The sequence below is a fragment of the Dreissena polymorpha genome, chromosome 9 (assembly GCF_020536995.1).
Source record: "Dreissena polymorpha isolate Duluth1 chromosome 9, UMN_Dpol_1.0, whole genome shotgun sequence".
NCBI lineage: Eukaryota > Metazoa > Mollusca > Bivalvia > Myida > Dreissenidae > Dreissena > Dreissena polymorpha.
Window position 1 is genome coordinate 72,565,514 of NC_068363.1, and position 17,703 is coordinate 72,583,216.

The 17,703-nt window shown below is 35.1% G+C and overlaps 1 protein-coding gene and 1 long non-coding RNA gene across 2 annotated transcripts in view; one reads left to right on the forward strand and one right to left on the reverse strand.

Annotated features, from left to right (window-relative positions):
* Positions 1-17,703, reverse strand: part of LOC127844258 (zygote arrest protein 1-like) — a 131,298-nt gene that overhangs the window by 65,405 nt on the left and 48,190 nt on the right. The window lies entirely within an intron of this gene.
* On the forward strand, positions 14,039-15,034 carry LOC127844261 (uncharacterized). Its single transcript, XR_008032649.1, has 2 exons — positions 14,039-14,166; positions 14,517-15,034. It is a non-coding gene; the product is annotated as an uncharacterized LOC127844261 (long non-coding RNA).

Genomic DNA, 17,703 nt, shown 5'->3' on the forward strand with positions numbered 1-17,703 from the left:
TTGCTAGCTTCAATATTGCAGAAGTGACATTACATGAGCAATTTTGACCCATATATTTGACCTTAAAGGATGAACTTGACCTTGACCTTTCACCACTCAAAATGTGCAGCTCCATGAGATACACATGTATGCCAAATATCAAGTTGCTATCTTCAATATTGCAAAAGTATTCATAAAATGAGCGATTTTGGCCACATATATTTGGCCTCTGACCTTGAAGGATGACCTTGACCTTGACCTTTTACCACTCATAACGTGCAGCTCCATGAGATACACATGCATGTCAAATATGAAGTTGCTATCTTCAATATTGCAAAAGTATTCATAAAATGAGCGATTTTGGCCACATATATTTGACGTCTGACCTTGAAGGATGATCTTGACCTTGACCTTTCACCACTCAAAATGTGCAGCTCCATGAGATACACATGCATGCCAAATATGAAGTTGCTATCTTCAATATAGCAAAAGTTATTGCAAAATGTTAAAGTTGGCGCAAACCAACAGACCAACCAACCAACCAACCAACCAACAGACCAACCAACCAACAGACAGGGCAAAAACAATATGTCCCCCAATACTATAGTGGGGGACATATCAATATTTCCCCCACTACTATAGTAGGGGACATAAAAATGTCACTCTGTCCATAAACACACTGTTCTCACAATATCTGTAATCTGTCACGAGTTACATGTTCGATAAAATGCTGCTTTTAGTTTTTAACAGCTCTCTTATAATTCCCCTGTGAGAGTTTAATTAATTGTTCATGAACCATTCATGAATCATTCTTGCATCATTCATGAACAACATTCATGAACTATTCATGCGCAATTCATGAAGGTTAAATGGCCGCTTTCTGAATTAGTTCTTGAAATATAATTCCATGAACTATTTATGAATTATTTTGTTCTTGAATCATTCATGAAATAATTTGTTCATGAATCATTCATGAACCTTCATGAACTCACATAATAATTAATATTTCATGATCACTTTATGAAGCGACCATTTAACCTTCATGAATAGTGCATGAACAATTCATGAATTGAAACTGCATAAATTCAGGAATTATTCTTGCTCTATTCATGAAATTTCAATTCATGAATTATTCTTGCTCTATTCATGAAGTGTCAATACATGAATTATTCTTGCTCTATTCAATGTTCTAGAACTAGTTATGAACAAAGTGATGTCATAATAATTTATAAGAACAATGAATGTAAGAAGTAAATGCATACCATTAAATGTATTTGAAAGATAAGTAGCTTGGGGATTTAGGTTCATTTATTAGCAAAATCTTGCAAACTTGTAAGCAAGCACCAAATTTTCCATGAATGTACCTTTACATGTGCTCTTTCCGAAAAACCCGTTAGCCACCAAAAAATAATAGCATTGCGGCCTTTTTTTCCAAAATGGCGGCCGCATAATTGTGTATACAATTTTTATTGAATATCAAGGTATTTGCACTCGAAGCTAAAGGAAAACAAACATTATTCAGGTTGCTTTGTTGTTAAGAATGTTTAAAAGATACAATTAATTTTTCTTTGACATTTAGATGTGAAATATTGTACATTTGTATCGAAATTGTCGCAATTTGCACAATAATTGTGAACCACATATGTACGTATATATGACAATAAAGTTATAATATAAAGACAATACACACACATGTATGACACACATAAACATCTGTGTTTAAACATGTTGAATAAATAAGTATATATAGCATTTAAAAAGAAAACTGTTTTATACAGCGTGCGCTTATTATGGATTTAGTGGTATCAATTGTTGGACAGTACCTTCCGAAAAAATAAAAATAACACAATATAAACCACAATCATCACCTTTGTCATAAAGACTAGTTTGAACTTGATTATTAATAATAGTTGATTGTAAATCTAGAGGTGCAACATGAAGACTTATATTTATTGACTCTACGTTATGTGTGATCAATCTTGTTTACTGACTTTTAATTGAGTTTGAAATACTAGCAGGGTTATTCAGAACTTCTCTCCTTATAATGTATATGAACTTTCTTTATTCACATATATTGTTTAAGGATCGTTGGTTGTTTAACTATTGTATGATTAAACGTATGATCTTATTAGGACATTTACTGGCACTTTATTGTAATTGGTACTGTTTACATACGCCCTACAATCAATGCAGAGTATGAAAACTCATAGTCCGAAGATTGCTTTATATTGAATATGTAACTTGGCTGATAAAATGGCAATCTATATTGCAACTATCTTAGTTTGAGATAAATAAATGATGTAAACACTCGTCAATAGACTGTATCAAGATAAATACGGATAAAACCCCAAACACGTGTTGTTTACGTCCTAGCATTTAACCTGTATATGCATATCAGGTGATTTTACAACATGCAATCATTTATGAGACGAGGTGACCTAAACATCAGATAATTCAAATAGTATCTATGTTTAAGATATTCTTTTTATATAACACGTGATATTCAGATAAAGCTTGCAAGCTATTAGCCAAGTCAGCATTTAATGTCGTGCATGGATATTCAATCGTTTCATTGATTTGCAGTATACAAATGACACGCTGACCCTAAAATATAAAACCGAGTGAACAAGTTAAAAATAACGTTACGACTCAATTTTCATAAACTCGCAGTAGCATGTTACGTTACTTTTCAGTCAAGGTCTAGTATCGTGCTATTTCGAAAACAAAACCATATTTTTTAAACGTAAACATATTTTAATCAATCGATGTAAACAAGAGTTTATTTAAATTTATTAACCTTGGACGAAGTGTCCTCAAATGTGTCAATCGCATCTTGTGAGTGATAGGTGACACGCGTGATTCAATCATCACAGGATAATTCTAGGTAGCAATTAGCTGCTGATAATATCAGCTTGATATACAGAAAACATACCTATGATAGTAGGTTCGTGTATTTCAATACATTTAAATAAACATGTGTTGTAACGTTTAGTTGTGTCTTAATAGACTGAAAGGAGGTATGATTCTTGAACTTTCGTAAAAATACTCAACATCAATATAATATGTTTGTGATTTTGTAATATCTTCAATACCGTTTTCGTAGTTGTTCACAAACAAATGGAAATAATAACTACAAATGAAAAAGTATACGTACTGAGGTACCAGTAAACCTATTGTAAATACTTATAAATTAAAGAAATAGAAGAGGTGTGATCACAAAGAAGTCACAGGGGGCCAAAGTACGTTGATAGACTCTGGAAAAGTGACATGCATAACTTAGTGACAAATCTTTAAAAACAGACATAATAATACACGCACTTATTATTGCTAGTGGGACTTTTCAACAAAAAATATGTATACAAACCGTTTTTTATTTCTTATACTTCTCATATTAAGGATACATATGTAACAATATTCATTGGGTTGAATTCCTAGATGTGTAATATTTTGTTTTCGATCCCTGTGTGCATTGTTATCAATCTTTCACATATTCTCAATGACTAACTTTCACAATATTATTATACGGGACACTTGCAATAATCAAACTCTCAGCTATATGACACCCAGGGTCGTTAAACGGATGTACTCATAAAAGCTCCAATCATTCAAGAAGAACAAGGCAGAGTTAACAGGTATTTCAGAAAGAACTCCGCGGAAATCATCATTATCAGCATCAATCCCTTGACCGGTTTGGCAATTTGGGGGGCGGGGAGTAAGAGAAGCCGATAAAGAAATCCTCCTTAAGTCAGGTCTGCTGTGTGCTGCTGAAAGTAATTAATCCATCGGAAGGGATGTCCATTCGTTTCTTCTGACGGCCTCGACGTTGACCTCCCTCTAGCATGCCCTGGCGAACCGGCTTGCGCAGAGAGTCGTGTCTGGTGATGTGTCCAAACCAAGCCAGCTTTTGTCGTTTGACGGTCGCCGGTAAGTTGGTCTTGTGCTCCCTGAAGGAGATGCGGAGCAGTCTTTGGAGATATTTATGTTCACATGCCAGTATCCTGCGTTCTGTATTCGCGTGAAGGGTCCAGGTGTCACAGCCGTAGAGTAGGATGAAGACTAAGAAGATATTGTAGAGCCTGCACTTGGTGGGGAAGCTGATGGATCTGATTTTCAACAACCGGCTCATTCTTACAATCGCTGCGTTCGCCATGGCAATTCTTTTTCGGACCTCAGCGGTACTGGTACCATCCTAGGACAGGGTGCGCCCAAGTACTTGAAGTTTGCCACTTCTTCTCGCTTCTGGTCGTTCATGGTGATGTCTTCACTGGTGTTCGTCGTGCTCTTAACCATGATCTTCGACTTCTCCGTGCTGACATCTATCCCGTATGCTCCTGCTCTGCCATACATTATGTGGGTGAGATCTTGAAGTTCACTGCTGGTGCCACTCATGGGGTCGATGTCATCAGCGAATCTCGAGTTGAAGATAGGTCTTCCAACTGTGCAGATAGAGGTGTGGTGGTAATAGAGGGTCTCCAGCATTATCTTATCTTCTGAATGAAAATGTTGAGCAGGACGGGAGAGAGCAGACAACCCTGACGAACGCCCACTGATGTCCTGAAGAAGTTCCTCTTCTGTCCGTTGAGTAGCACTGCGGTGCTGGCGTTTCCCTAGAATTCTTGAATGGCTTGCACCAGACCTTCGTTAATGTTAAATGCTCTCATAACATGCCATAGCTCATCATGTCACACGCGGTCGAAAGCTTTCTTAATGTCAATGAAGTTGTGAAAATGGTCGCGTTGATGATGCAGGCGTTTCTCAATGATGATGCTGAAAATAAAGATCTGTTCCACCGTGCTCCACCAGCTCTTAATCCGGCCTGCTTTTTGCTAGCAGTTCATCGGCCTTACGTTTCAATCGATTAAGGATAATGCGTAGCATGGAATGACTGATGAGGCTGCTGGTGCCGTTATTTTTAGAACAACTTGAGGTTGCCCTTTTTCAGTAGGGGTTTGACCGGTGACGGGGTCCCCTCCTTGGGCCACTGCTTTTCCTACCAGATATTGTGGCACAGTACCGTCATTGCTGCTGTCGTTGCATCTCCTCCGTGCTTAATCAGCTCGGAAGTGACGTTGTCCACTACAGGGGATTTTTCCTGGCTTAAGACTTCTTCCTCCTCAGACTACGCACTGCCTGGAAATCAGCGGATCCGAAAAACATCGCAACCATAGCATGTTCTGATTAAAAATCTGTGTATGCAGCGTCGTAAGGCAGCTTAGGCACGACGATGCTACAGCCTCGACGGACTCATAAGCACATACTTTGCAAGCTCATTGCTCATTTTGAATTCGTATCAACACCGACATTCGCAAAGTTTTATTAGAATTTCTAAACAAATGAATTCGCGTTGGATATGCTATTGTTTTTATATCACGGGTTCAGCGTTGCAAATTGTGATTCAGTACAATCTGGCATCTGCACTTTATCAATTGTGTAAAAAGCGTTACATTAAAAACTTCTTCAATCATGAATATCGTACAAAGAAATTCTCTGTATCGCCCTATATTTTTTGCAAAACAAACATCCATTGATAAATATGTTCACACATGCACGCATACAATTAATAATGTGACCTGCACGCATGCAATTAATAATGTGAACTTCATTTAACTTTACTTCAAAGACGAACATGTCCTTCTGAGACTGAAACAATGAGTGTGTAATGGGAAAATGCCAATAATCATACCATCAGTGTATTTATTTACAGGTATGACCATCCTAGATACATCGTGTCTGTGTTCTGTATCAGTGTTGATTCCTAAAATTGAATGTCATAAACGAAGTCAAAAAATAAAATATATGATCGTTCATAATCCGATTTTAAATCCAATCAGTGTATGCTTTAGTTTAAAATCCTAACATGATGAGCTAATTGTTTGGATTCAACTCTAGTTTTAGTTTGTTGTTTATGGAACTTTCGTTGATATTTGCGTTTACAATCTCTAGAAATAATAAAATATACAAAAAATGCATTCAAGTTGATATCAGTCATTAAGGTTTTTAATTTCAAAATAAGATACGAAATTGTATTGTTCTTTATGTAACTAAGCTTTAATTTTAGAAAATGTTTAGAGGAATCAAAGTTCATATTTGAAAAGTTTGAAGTCATTTTTGTCACACAAACTGAGGCTGACTGTTGCAATATATATATATATATATATATATATATATATATATATATATATATATATATATATATATATATATATCAAATATATATATATATATATATATAACTCTAAGCTCTACAAGCGTTAATTGTCTCACATACTAATACGCATGTCTAAAATACCCAAATAATACTAGTTTAAGATAAACCTAACTTGGACATCAAAACTGAGACCGGAAACGGCTGCCATCTTGAAAAAAAATCGACGCCATCTTCTATCTTCGGATGGCTCAAAGGTTTTATTAAAAACGCACATCAAACTTAGTTTTTATACCAAATTGCATGTTTCCTTACTGATTTTCTAAATTATTTTGCATACTTATGTAAGCTGCCCAACTTGTTCACATTAACTGAGACCAGAAATGGTGGCCATCTTGTACCTGGACGCTATCTTGAATTTTTACTAACTAAAGGATTTTATCAAAAGTGTGTATCAAACTTAGTGTTTATACCAAATGTCATGCTAAATTGAAGTTTTGCACAATTTTTACGCACAGTTTCTTCAGATATACCCATCATGGCTGTAAAGATTGAATCGGAAATGGCGGCCATCTTGAAAATGGCCGCCATTTTTAATTTTTGAATGGCGAACGATTTCTATCAATAGTGCATATCAAACTGAGAGTTCATGCAAAATGTCATGCTTGCTTACAGATTTGCAAGATTTTTATGCTAATTCTCCTAGCTAAAGAAACGGGAAAAAACAGACACATATCAAGATGCACTAGCCCACAGGTGATCTAGTTAGTAAGGACCTATCAAAATAATATCACATTAAATGAGCCTCTTAAAAAAGAAATAATTGTGGAATACAATCACATCAGTTTAATTTCATATAAATTGGCAAAACAAAATATTTATACAAAGTCATGTCTTTCGAAAGAATGCTCCCTAACCAAAGAGTGCCTCGCTAAAAACGGCCACCGGAAAAACTTTGCGAAACCGAAATTTCGCAAACTTAAGTACCCTTTTTCTTAAAGATTTGCTACTTTGAGACATAGTATGCGATAAAAGTCTTATCGTTGATTAATAATTGGTTAATTTCACTCAAAAAACGCGTTTTCTTCACTATGAAATTTATAAGCAAAGTTGGGGTTCCCATGGGATTTTTGCATTTTCCCATGGGATTTTCGATTTTCCCATGGGATTTTTTCTCCCATGGGATTTTTTTTCTCCCATAATTTGCAAATGGGAGAAAAATCCCATGGGATTTTGAACATTTTAAAAAACGTGTTTTATTTGCGTTTGCAAGTATTTTAACGTTATTTAAGGACTGTATATTGGTTTTATGCCAATTATATATAAAAATATATAGTAATAAAAAAATCCCATTTTAAAATGGGAGAAAAAAATCCCATGGGATTTTTTTCTTATTTTGAGAGATTTATTCATGAAACTTTCAGAAACATCATATTTTATGAAATTATGAACAACTACGATATTTTAATGCGTTTAGTCGTGTTTAAAAAAAAAAAAAAAATCCCATGGGATTTTTTAAACATGGGATTTTTTCTCCCATGGTTTTTTTTCTCCCATGGGAATTTTTTCCAGTGGGATTTTTCAGTTTCGTAAGCCGAATAAGTTTCTTTATGCAAAAAACAACAATAAAGGAAATAATAATTATAATTTTGACTAATAAATTGAATAATATAAATAACATGAATATTTTTAAAATGAGTTAGAATTAAAGGTTTATGCTAGTAGAACTTATCATTTCTTGTTCGAGCAGATGGTTGAGTCCAATTGGTGCGTATGCCAGCTTAGAACCAGTATGAATGCATCGCAGACAGACAACGCTGTTATACTGTACACACCGCTGAGTAACAATCTTTATTGCATTTCATTTTGCAACAGAAAATGAACTCCGTAGTATAATTGATCTTATATATGCCCTCTGCTTTTGAAAGCGTGCAACACATTAACATAACAATAAGTCCATGCCAAAAACTATGTGCAAATTCCATTCAAAGCTATATACACATTATAAAGGTCAGATGACCCGCGTCATGCGAAAATGGGTCTTATGTCATATGCGGCCAAAGTTTGTCCATCCTAGCTTGTCCAACCGCGCAGTCTGGTCAGGTACTACGCTGACTGATATATAAAGTCAAGCCATGATTCGTGGTCTCATATCCAAACTCGGTAGCTCCTGTGCGAAACTTTCACCGGAAACGACGGCACCGAGACGGGCGCTCGAACTTTGCGGATGCGCGTTATATGTTATATATAATAGCGCGGTGTGTTTTTTCTTGCCTCAAATTAGTAAGCCCAATCAGCGTTTTATTGTGTTCTTTGCTTCTACTATTAACGAGAACTTCAACTTATACGAACATGAATTTTATTTTAATATGTTTATTTAATGCTCGGAAAACTCATTGTATATTTACACTACTACTTATAAAACAAAGTCGGGTTTTCAACATCTGTTTTCGGCATATAAATTGTTATTCCAAACCAGATTTTAAGCACTTTACTGTACAAAATACCGTTAGGGCCACCGTCGTTACTCATTAAAATCCAGAGGGCGAGAATGCGAGAATGCGAAAGTACGATGACGACAGTGCGACAATACGATGGCGACAATGCGTTCGTACGATTGCGAAAACGCGCTAGTACGATGACGACAATGCGATAGTGCGACAATACAATGGCGGCAGTGCGATAGTACGGGGGCGACAATGCGATAGTCATATCGTACTGTCGCCGTGGTATCATCGCAATGTCGCCATCGTTCTATCGCTTTGTCGCCATCGTATTGTCGCACTGTCGCCATCGCATTTTCGAATTGCCGCCATCATACTATCGCGTTATCGCATTGGCACCATCGTACTATCGCACTGTCGGCTATCGCCATCGTATTGTCGCACTGTCGTCATCGTATTTTCGCACTGTCGTCATCGTATTATCGCACTATCGAACTGTAGTATTGTCGCCATCGTACTATCTCACTGTCGCCATCGTATTGTCGCACTGTCGTCATCGCACTGTCTGATTGTCGACATCGTATTATCGCGTTCTCGCATTGTCGCCATCGTACTATCGCATTGTCGCCATCGTATTGTCACCCTGTCATCATCGTATTGTCACATTGTCGCCATCGTACTATCGCGTTCTCGCGTTCTCGCCCTCTGGATTTTAATGTGTAACCACGATGGCACTAACGGTATTCCGTAATACTGCTTAAGCACAGTATGATTAGGTCACTCCCAATGCTCAAATCTCTATGTCTATTTTAGTAACAACACATGTCTATGGAAGGATATTTAGGTAAAAGTTACATCATTCGTGGTGAATATTTACATTATGACTGATGCTTATTCTAATTTGCTTTATGACAATTCCAACATGCTTGTTGTCTATTCGTTTATACTTGATGATTGCTGCAACATTACATCATTCATGAATAATATTTACATTATGCGTGATGTTTATTCTAACATGCTTCATGACAGTTCCAACATGCTTGTTCTCTATCGGTTATACTTGATGATTGTTTCAACATGCTTGGTGACTATCCAATGTTTGTGTGTTCATTATTCCTGAAACCAGTCATAATCGGTTTTGCCACTAAGCGTCATTAACAACGACAGTTAGCAACAGGCAGTAAGCAGAATGCAAGTTACTAAATTATGACATCAGGTGGCGCGCGTTTATTTTCCGTATGTTGAATAAATTACTTTTCGGAAAAAAAAGCGAAAACATCCGAATCATTTTGACTAGTAAACTGAATAAGCTGAATTAGTTCCCTTCGTTATATAATCTCCATTAAACTAAATACGTTCATTATTGCCATGAAGACCAGTAAGTTTACACAATGAATTTACTGCCGTGAATGTTTTTGATATTTGTAAGATGCAATTGGCACTCAAGAAATTATACATGTATTTTATTCAGAACATAACGGGGCTGATGTGTTGGAATTGTGGCCCTTCCCTAGTCCAAATAATTACAGTAGACGTAATCTACCGATGTGCATTGCATATCGACCTCATATTTATAAAGTAGCCCAAACCCCCATTGCCACAGACCTGTGCGTGAAACTTTCAGATTTCTCTAGTCTGTTTACCATGCTATAATTACAATTTCTATAAACACATATTTATCATTTTATGACTATATAATGTCTGTGGTATACAGAGAAACCTGAAAGTTACAAGTACTCGTGTCTAGTACTGTACAACTATTGTACTCCTCGTTGAGAAAACAACTACTTCATCTACATGTATTAAAATATCATAAAACATAATTTTCAATCAAGTTGGAAAAAATCAATAAATAAATGTAATATAAACAGGTTTGTCATGAGCGTTGACGTCGCTCTTGGTTTCCAGAAAAATTCCCACGCACGGATTTCAACCGTCATTGTTTACAATCAATTAAGTGCATAAGTACTTGAATTTGTATAGTGTTTTTTAAAAGTGTCCAGCTACAGGTGGTTAGCGTGTGGCTATAATACTAGTTAGTGAAAACATATTTTGGAATGATAAGTAATCATATTATAACGAAAAATCAACTTTTCTTAAAAAATAAGTTAAATATATATTCAACAAGGTATCCAACTCGAAATCATCCGAAAACGGGATGCATCGTTTTAAACAGCCATTACTTCATCAATTTTGCAGCGATTTTCACGATCTTGGTCTTATTCAACGCAGAAATAAATTTCCTTTCTGGAAATGTATATGTCTTGCAATATTTTTACAAATACTGGGTCAACTTTTAAGAAATAACACGATACACAACTCGCGTGACCCAGCTGTGATCGATCAGACAGTATTCATGACTGAAATCTTCACGGGGAAATGGGCATTTTCCCTGCAAAGTCCACGAACCTCGATACCATAATTCAATAAAACGTATGAAAAAAACATTCTTACCGTGCTTGCCGTAGAATTATGCATCAAAACTAACTGTCCAGCGCATTTTCAAACCTTTGTTTACATACATTTCAACCAACTGACATTTTAAACACAAGAGTGATTTCATTGCTCCAATGCGGAGTTGTGTCTTTACAACTGGAGATTTCATTCATAAATACGGTCTGATCGATCACAACTGGGTCAAGCGAATTATGTATAGCTTTATTTCTTAAAATTTGACCCAGCATGTGTAGAAATATAACAATATATATACATTTCCTAAAAGGAAATTCATAAGACCGGGTCATGAAAATCGCTGCAAAATTAATTTAGTAATGGCTGCTCAAAACGATGCACCCCGTTTTCGGATGATTTCGAGTTGGATACCTTGTTATATATAAAACGGTAGTGATTTTTGTTTTATAGAAAATTTGATTTTTCGTTTTAATATGATTATTTATCATTTTAAAAGATGTTTTCACTAATTATTATCATAGCCACACGCTAACCACCTGTGTGTCCAGCACGTGTGCCGGGAGAACAGGGCTTAATGTCAAAATATCAAAATAATATCACATTAAATGAGCCTCTTAAAAAAGAAATAATTGTGGAATACAATCACATCAGTTTAATTTCATATAAATTGGCAAAACAAAATATTTATACAAAGTCATGTCTTTCGAAAGAATGCTCCCTAACCAAAGAGTGCCTCGCTAAAAGTTTACCAACGCTCCACTGCGAATGCAGTTTCATATTAATGTCTGCAAGTTGGTGCAGGGATCTTGACCTCTGACCTAATGACTCAAAAGTGGTCTTTTTGTACAAGAAGTAGCCAAAATAAAGCATGTCACCAGTCACAGACTGCCAGGCTTAGCACAGAGGCTAGTTTTTCAAATTGTTTGTCCAAGTCTTCATCACACTCCCATTTTCCTTTCTGGCGCAGAATATTGAACACCATGCACTGCCTCCGGGTCCTTTCTGGTATGAGGTATACTGTTCACATGCTCTACTGAATAAAAAAACATAAAAAGGTCTATAGTAAAGTGATTTACATTCAAACTATAACAAAAGTGAATCTACAATCAATATACATTGGGATCTGACAACAGGAAATGGACTGAAAAGTCTGATTTTGTTAGGCTAACCCTGCATGGTGATTGGTCTGATATTTGTCTGTAGGACAACTATCTGGGGCAAATTAAACAAGACAAAAGCACTACTTAAAATTCAAATAAGCCCAAAAAAATAAGATACGTCCCATAAGTGATTATTATACATAATAACGAGCAAATACGGACATTAACTCATTTAATGTACAGTTAGTGCAAGCCCAGTACCTTGAAGACAGAATACAAGCTCTGTTTGAAGCTTTTTCAGCATTCGGTTGTGGATGCCCTGGCACTTAAGTTGATTTTGCCATATTGGGGACATTCATCACCCTGAAATCGGTCTGTTTATTACAGTAAGTTACATAAAAAAATAATGTATAAGCTCTGCATTGCATAGCAGATATGTTTTATCAGCACAGCAGATAACTATTTATTGTAGTATTTTATTTCTTTCTTTAAAAAAAACAACACCCAGATTTGTTCTGAAAAAGAATTATTTCAGTTAGAAATCAATGTTATTTGGCATGGCAATTATTTAATTAGATAATGAAGACTTTGTACCACTTTAAAGCTTGTTTCATTATTGTACATAATTTTATATCTTTTGGAGACTGTCGCACTGTGTACCACATGTAAATACATAATTTCCAGTAAAGTGTTTCATCACTGACTCCTGGTACGAAATCCGCAGGGTATGAACTCCTTTAAGATAGTTCCATTTTATTTATAGCTAACCAAATGATAAAGACACCTTTTTAATTATTCTAATCACATCGGTTTAAGAATAACTTAACTACTAACTTATCGCACGGATTGTTTATCTAAATTCAAATTCCAAATAGCACAAGCATTACTTACAAACCACGAAAATATATGACTCATTTGAGTCATCATTCATTCATTGCAATAGAAATTTGCGAGCAACAACATCTTTCATCCTATACTTTACATCATTCTTAAAAAGTGTTTACCTGTCTGTTCGTTTGTAACTTTTTCCCCAGTAAAAACAGCGTATAGTAAACTCTGCAGACCACATTATTTTTTTTACAACAACTGTGTGCGATTTAAATAAAATAACGCCGGGACGTCATTTCCGGTATAACTCGGCATTTCTGGTCATCTATTTTCGCGACTTGTCAAAATGTCGATCCGTGGCAAATGCGGACGTTTCCAGTAAGTTAAAGTGAAAGAAACAGTAATTGTTGAACACGACTACATTTCTGGAGTTTTTACACGCAGAGAAACATTTTTTAGAGAAGCACGTATCCAATGATAGTTGGAAGGCTAATTGAACTTTGTGTTTTGTTGGAGAAGTTACGGTTTTGAAAGACTGTGTTTAAGAGAAAGATTGATAGAAGTGTAATTGTTGATCATAGTTATGTGACTGGGGTTAATGATAATGGTCAACTATTGGACTGTAGTGTTGATAATTATAAAACAAACTATCCGTGAAAATACTGTCGCGGTCGCCAGATTGTCGAATTCCGGACACTGCTTGACAATTCAGATGGAAATGTAGGTATTCCACTGATTTATGCGATTTTTAATGTATATACCATGTTTCAATTAATAAATAAAATGTGCATAAATAGTCAGTTTCGTATCCAGTAGGCATAAAATTATAATACATGTAATATTTGGTATTAAATTTGGATGAAGAATGTTGTTTACGCTTATTTATTAATCAAGTTTGAACGTATTCATCATATAAAATAGTAGTAATGACATGCTTTGTCGCAAATGTCTGAATTAGTAACAGCCATGACACTTACACACTATGGATTATATCACACATACTGTTAAACACTTATGTCAGTTGGTATTCCTATACAAGTGCTTGTTTATTTGACCTCGGTATAGACTACAATTGTTTTGTTAATTAACGTGAAGAAATGTTGTCAATTATAGTAGATTGTAGATGTCACTTCTTTCCAAGAAAAAGGCAAGGCGAGATGGGAACTATCGGGGGCAGTTACCGTGTAAAACCGTCGAAAAGGCATATCAGTAGCTCAGGATACTGCATGGCATAAACGGGGTTTTGACAGTCTAAAATGTAAGTTGATTGCAACAAACACGTCATTTCAAGCAAAACATTGTCACTGAAGCAAACATATACATTTAATTTTATTACAACATGTAATACAGGAATATGTATGTCTGTCTGACCGTCGGTCTGTCAGTTTATTTTTTACTTTTAAACTTTTTAAGATATCAACTTCAAACTTCATGCATGAATAGGGCACACACATTACTACATATAAACAATAGCTGCATTTTATATGGATTTATTTCCCCTTTTCAGTTGTCCTTGTTTTACTGTCCAAGTTAGTTTTCAGCGGTGATACTAAGTTCTCCTTCAGCCACAGTTCTAGTTTTATTATAAATTCAAATAATTTGTTTCAGCACACACATTCTTGATATCCAAGCAAAAGTATGGAGGAAAGATAGTGAAGTATGTCATGTCCCATCGTATCTGGAACGTGCCAGTCAGGTTACGAAGAAACCGGACAGGCCAGGTTGTACGTGCACTTGACTGTGTCCACAATCACTGTGTCAAGTTACTGAAGTGTCAGTGGTGAGAAGGGACTCAAGGAGCTTATTGAAGATGCCCTGTTGAGATTTTAGAGGGTGATGGAGATGATAATTAAGTAATTCGCGTGAAAAGGAACTTAAACCTTACACTACAGAAACTTTTTGATAAAAATCATGTCAACAACATTTTCATAATGAAGAACTCAGACTGTCAGCAAAGGGTCACCACTACCAAGCGGGTTTTAAAACTTATTCCAAACCTGGCGGAGTTCTTCAAAAATCGACCATGAAAATCATGTTTAATAAGTTTATTCTTATTATATTCATTGATGAAGCTATTTTCCTCTTAACTGGTATAATTATGTGATTTAATGCGCCATATTTCTTAATTTTGAATTGTTTCATTTCCCCTGTCACATGTTCAAGTCTTTTATATATTGTAGAACACTTTTTATTTGGAATTTCAAACTGGGTTAGCAATTTCTTACGGACCATTGTAGGTTCCATGTCACCATGAGATTAGATGTATGTATGTTTATGTGTTTATTATAAGCTTTAACTCATTTTTATCTAGTTTTGTACATTTGAACTCCTCAATATGCTCACATGTAAAATGTCGAAAATTCAGTATGGCTTTTCTTAAATGCGGGTACCCTTGATTGTGAAGCAGGAACTTTTCATTTTCACTTGTGACCCTTTTGAATAATTCAGTCTCATGTATAGTTTTAATTATTTTTTTGATAAACCAAGTCAAGAATATTTAATGAACCCTTTTTGAATTCTTCGGATTCTTGAAAAGTTCTTCATAAGTTCTTAAAAAAGGCAAAAATATTCAATATACATTTTTTGAACCACATACTAGAAGTTCAAATACATGAAAAGTTCTAGATCAATTATTTACCCAAATGGGGAATATTTCACATTTAAAGGGGCCTTTTCACAGATTTTGGCATTTTTTTTAACTTATTCATTAAATGCTTTATATTGATAAATGTAAACATTGGATCGTAAAAGCTCCAGTAAAAAATCAAGAAAAAAAAAATAAAAAAGGAAAAGAACATTGCCCGGAGCAGGTTTCGAACCAGTGACCCCTGGAGTCCTGCCAGAGTCCTGAAGTAAAAACGCTTTAGCCTACTGAGCTATTCCGCCGAGTACACATCATAGACGTATTTTATACCTTATATAAGCTTTCTTCGTAGTTTTACAAAATTTAACGACAAAAACAGAACTCTCCAAATTATTCAATCGTTTCGCGTTGCAACGCTTTATAATTTTTAGGTTTTAAAATCGTCAAAAGATGCATATAATGGCTATATTAGAGCATGGTTAATGTTCAGTATTACTGTTTCCTCACAAATATCATAACTAAAACGAAAACTTACGAATCTGAAACAACTTTTTTCAATTTTGTCAATTTACCAAAGCGTGAAAAGATCCCTTTAAAAAAAAATCTTTTACATTTTTCAGATTCACGAAAAAACCCTCATAAGTTCTTTAAACAAAGTCAAGAATGTCTTATGAACAATTCATGAACCATATAATCTGTTAAGGTGCATGCATCATTTATCATTAGTTCATGAACCAAATCATGAATCTTTCTTGTATAAATTATTAAACCGTCTTGTTCATGAACCATTCTTCACTGGTGCATGAATGTTAGTTCATGAATCATTCATGAACTTTAGTTCATGAAGTTGCTCTCATCAATTTCACGAATTTATCATGAGCTGTTCATGAACTGTTTGTAAAGTTCATGAATCATTCATGAATTCATGAACTTCATGCCGCACGGGATATTAAGTTTTATTAATGTACACATGTTTAACGGGAAAACTTTTCGCGAGCGCGGGAAAATAAGTTTTAGTACAGTCGGTCGGGTAGTTCCGGATCACTAGCGTAAATAATGGTGCTAATATTTTTTAAAGAAGCAATTGCTTTCAAAATACTTGGATTGTTGAGGCAAAATAGTTCATCTTTCAGGCCATATTAATTTATTAATACTTACCAATACATTTCTGATGCCAATTTGAACTTATTCACTTGCTTAAAGTCGGCTAGTTCTGAATCGAGTGCGGTAATTTCGGATCACTCGGACTATTGGGAAGATGTAGGTCAGGGATCATCTCAAAACTTATTTTGACTGTCAACAATTATTTTGACTGTCAAAAAAATGATGCATGTATTAAATAAAACATCAGATAGGTTCGTTTGTTTCAGTTTAATAACTGTCTGACAATTTAAAAACATTATAGTGTGTGTGTGTGTACACAGGGGAATAAAGCTGTTGGAAAGGATTTGTGTTTTGATTTGAAATGGATTCCTCTGTATTATTGGTTATATAAAACAAATACAACTACTCAATACAAACAATTTATTGATAAACTCAAGATACCTTCTTGGGAAATAACATTTAACAACAATAGAATCACAAGTATGTACAAACTGTATTAAAATATGACATATATGCTTATGACTAGAAAATATTTTATAACAAAGGTCCTAAAAAATACAGAACTTTATATGAATGTATTTATAACAAGAGATGTGTTTGTCAGGAACACAATGCCCCTTATTGTGCCATCTTGATTTTTGTATCATTTGGCAGGTACAGATAATTATCCCCTTTAAAGCTTATTTCTTCCTTGGATTAGCTTTTGTGACCTTTGACCTTGAACGATGACCTTAAAAATGACAACTGAACATAAACAAGTACCTCTGGAATGCATTTGCTAATTATAGGATCACTATAATGTAAAAATAATGTAATAAAAGTACAAAAAAAACACACAACATAAACCAGTACCTCTGGGATAAAAATGGTAAAGAAATGGAAGACGATACTAGATATCAAGTTAAATTTTTGGTAAATAACATATTATGGCAACATTTAACAATAATAGGATCACAATAATGTAAAAATATATATAAGTATCCGCTTCAGCCTGTTTGCCAATGACTGTGCAGAGCACCCGTGCTTTTTAGGACCCATCAGTCCAACATGACAACTATCTGAAATGCAAAATCACAACATAAATACACATTAAAAATAGGATAAATA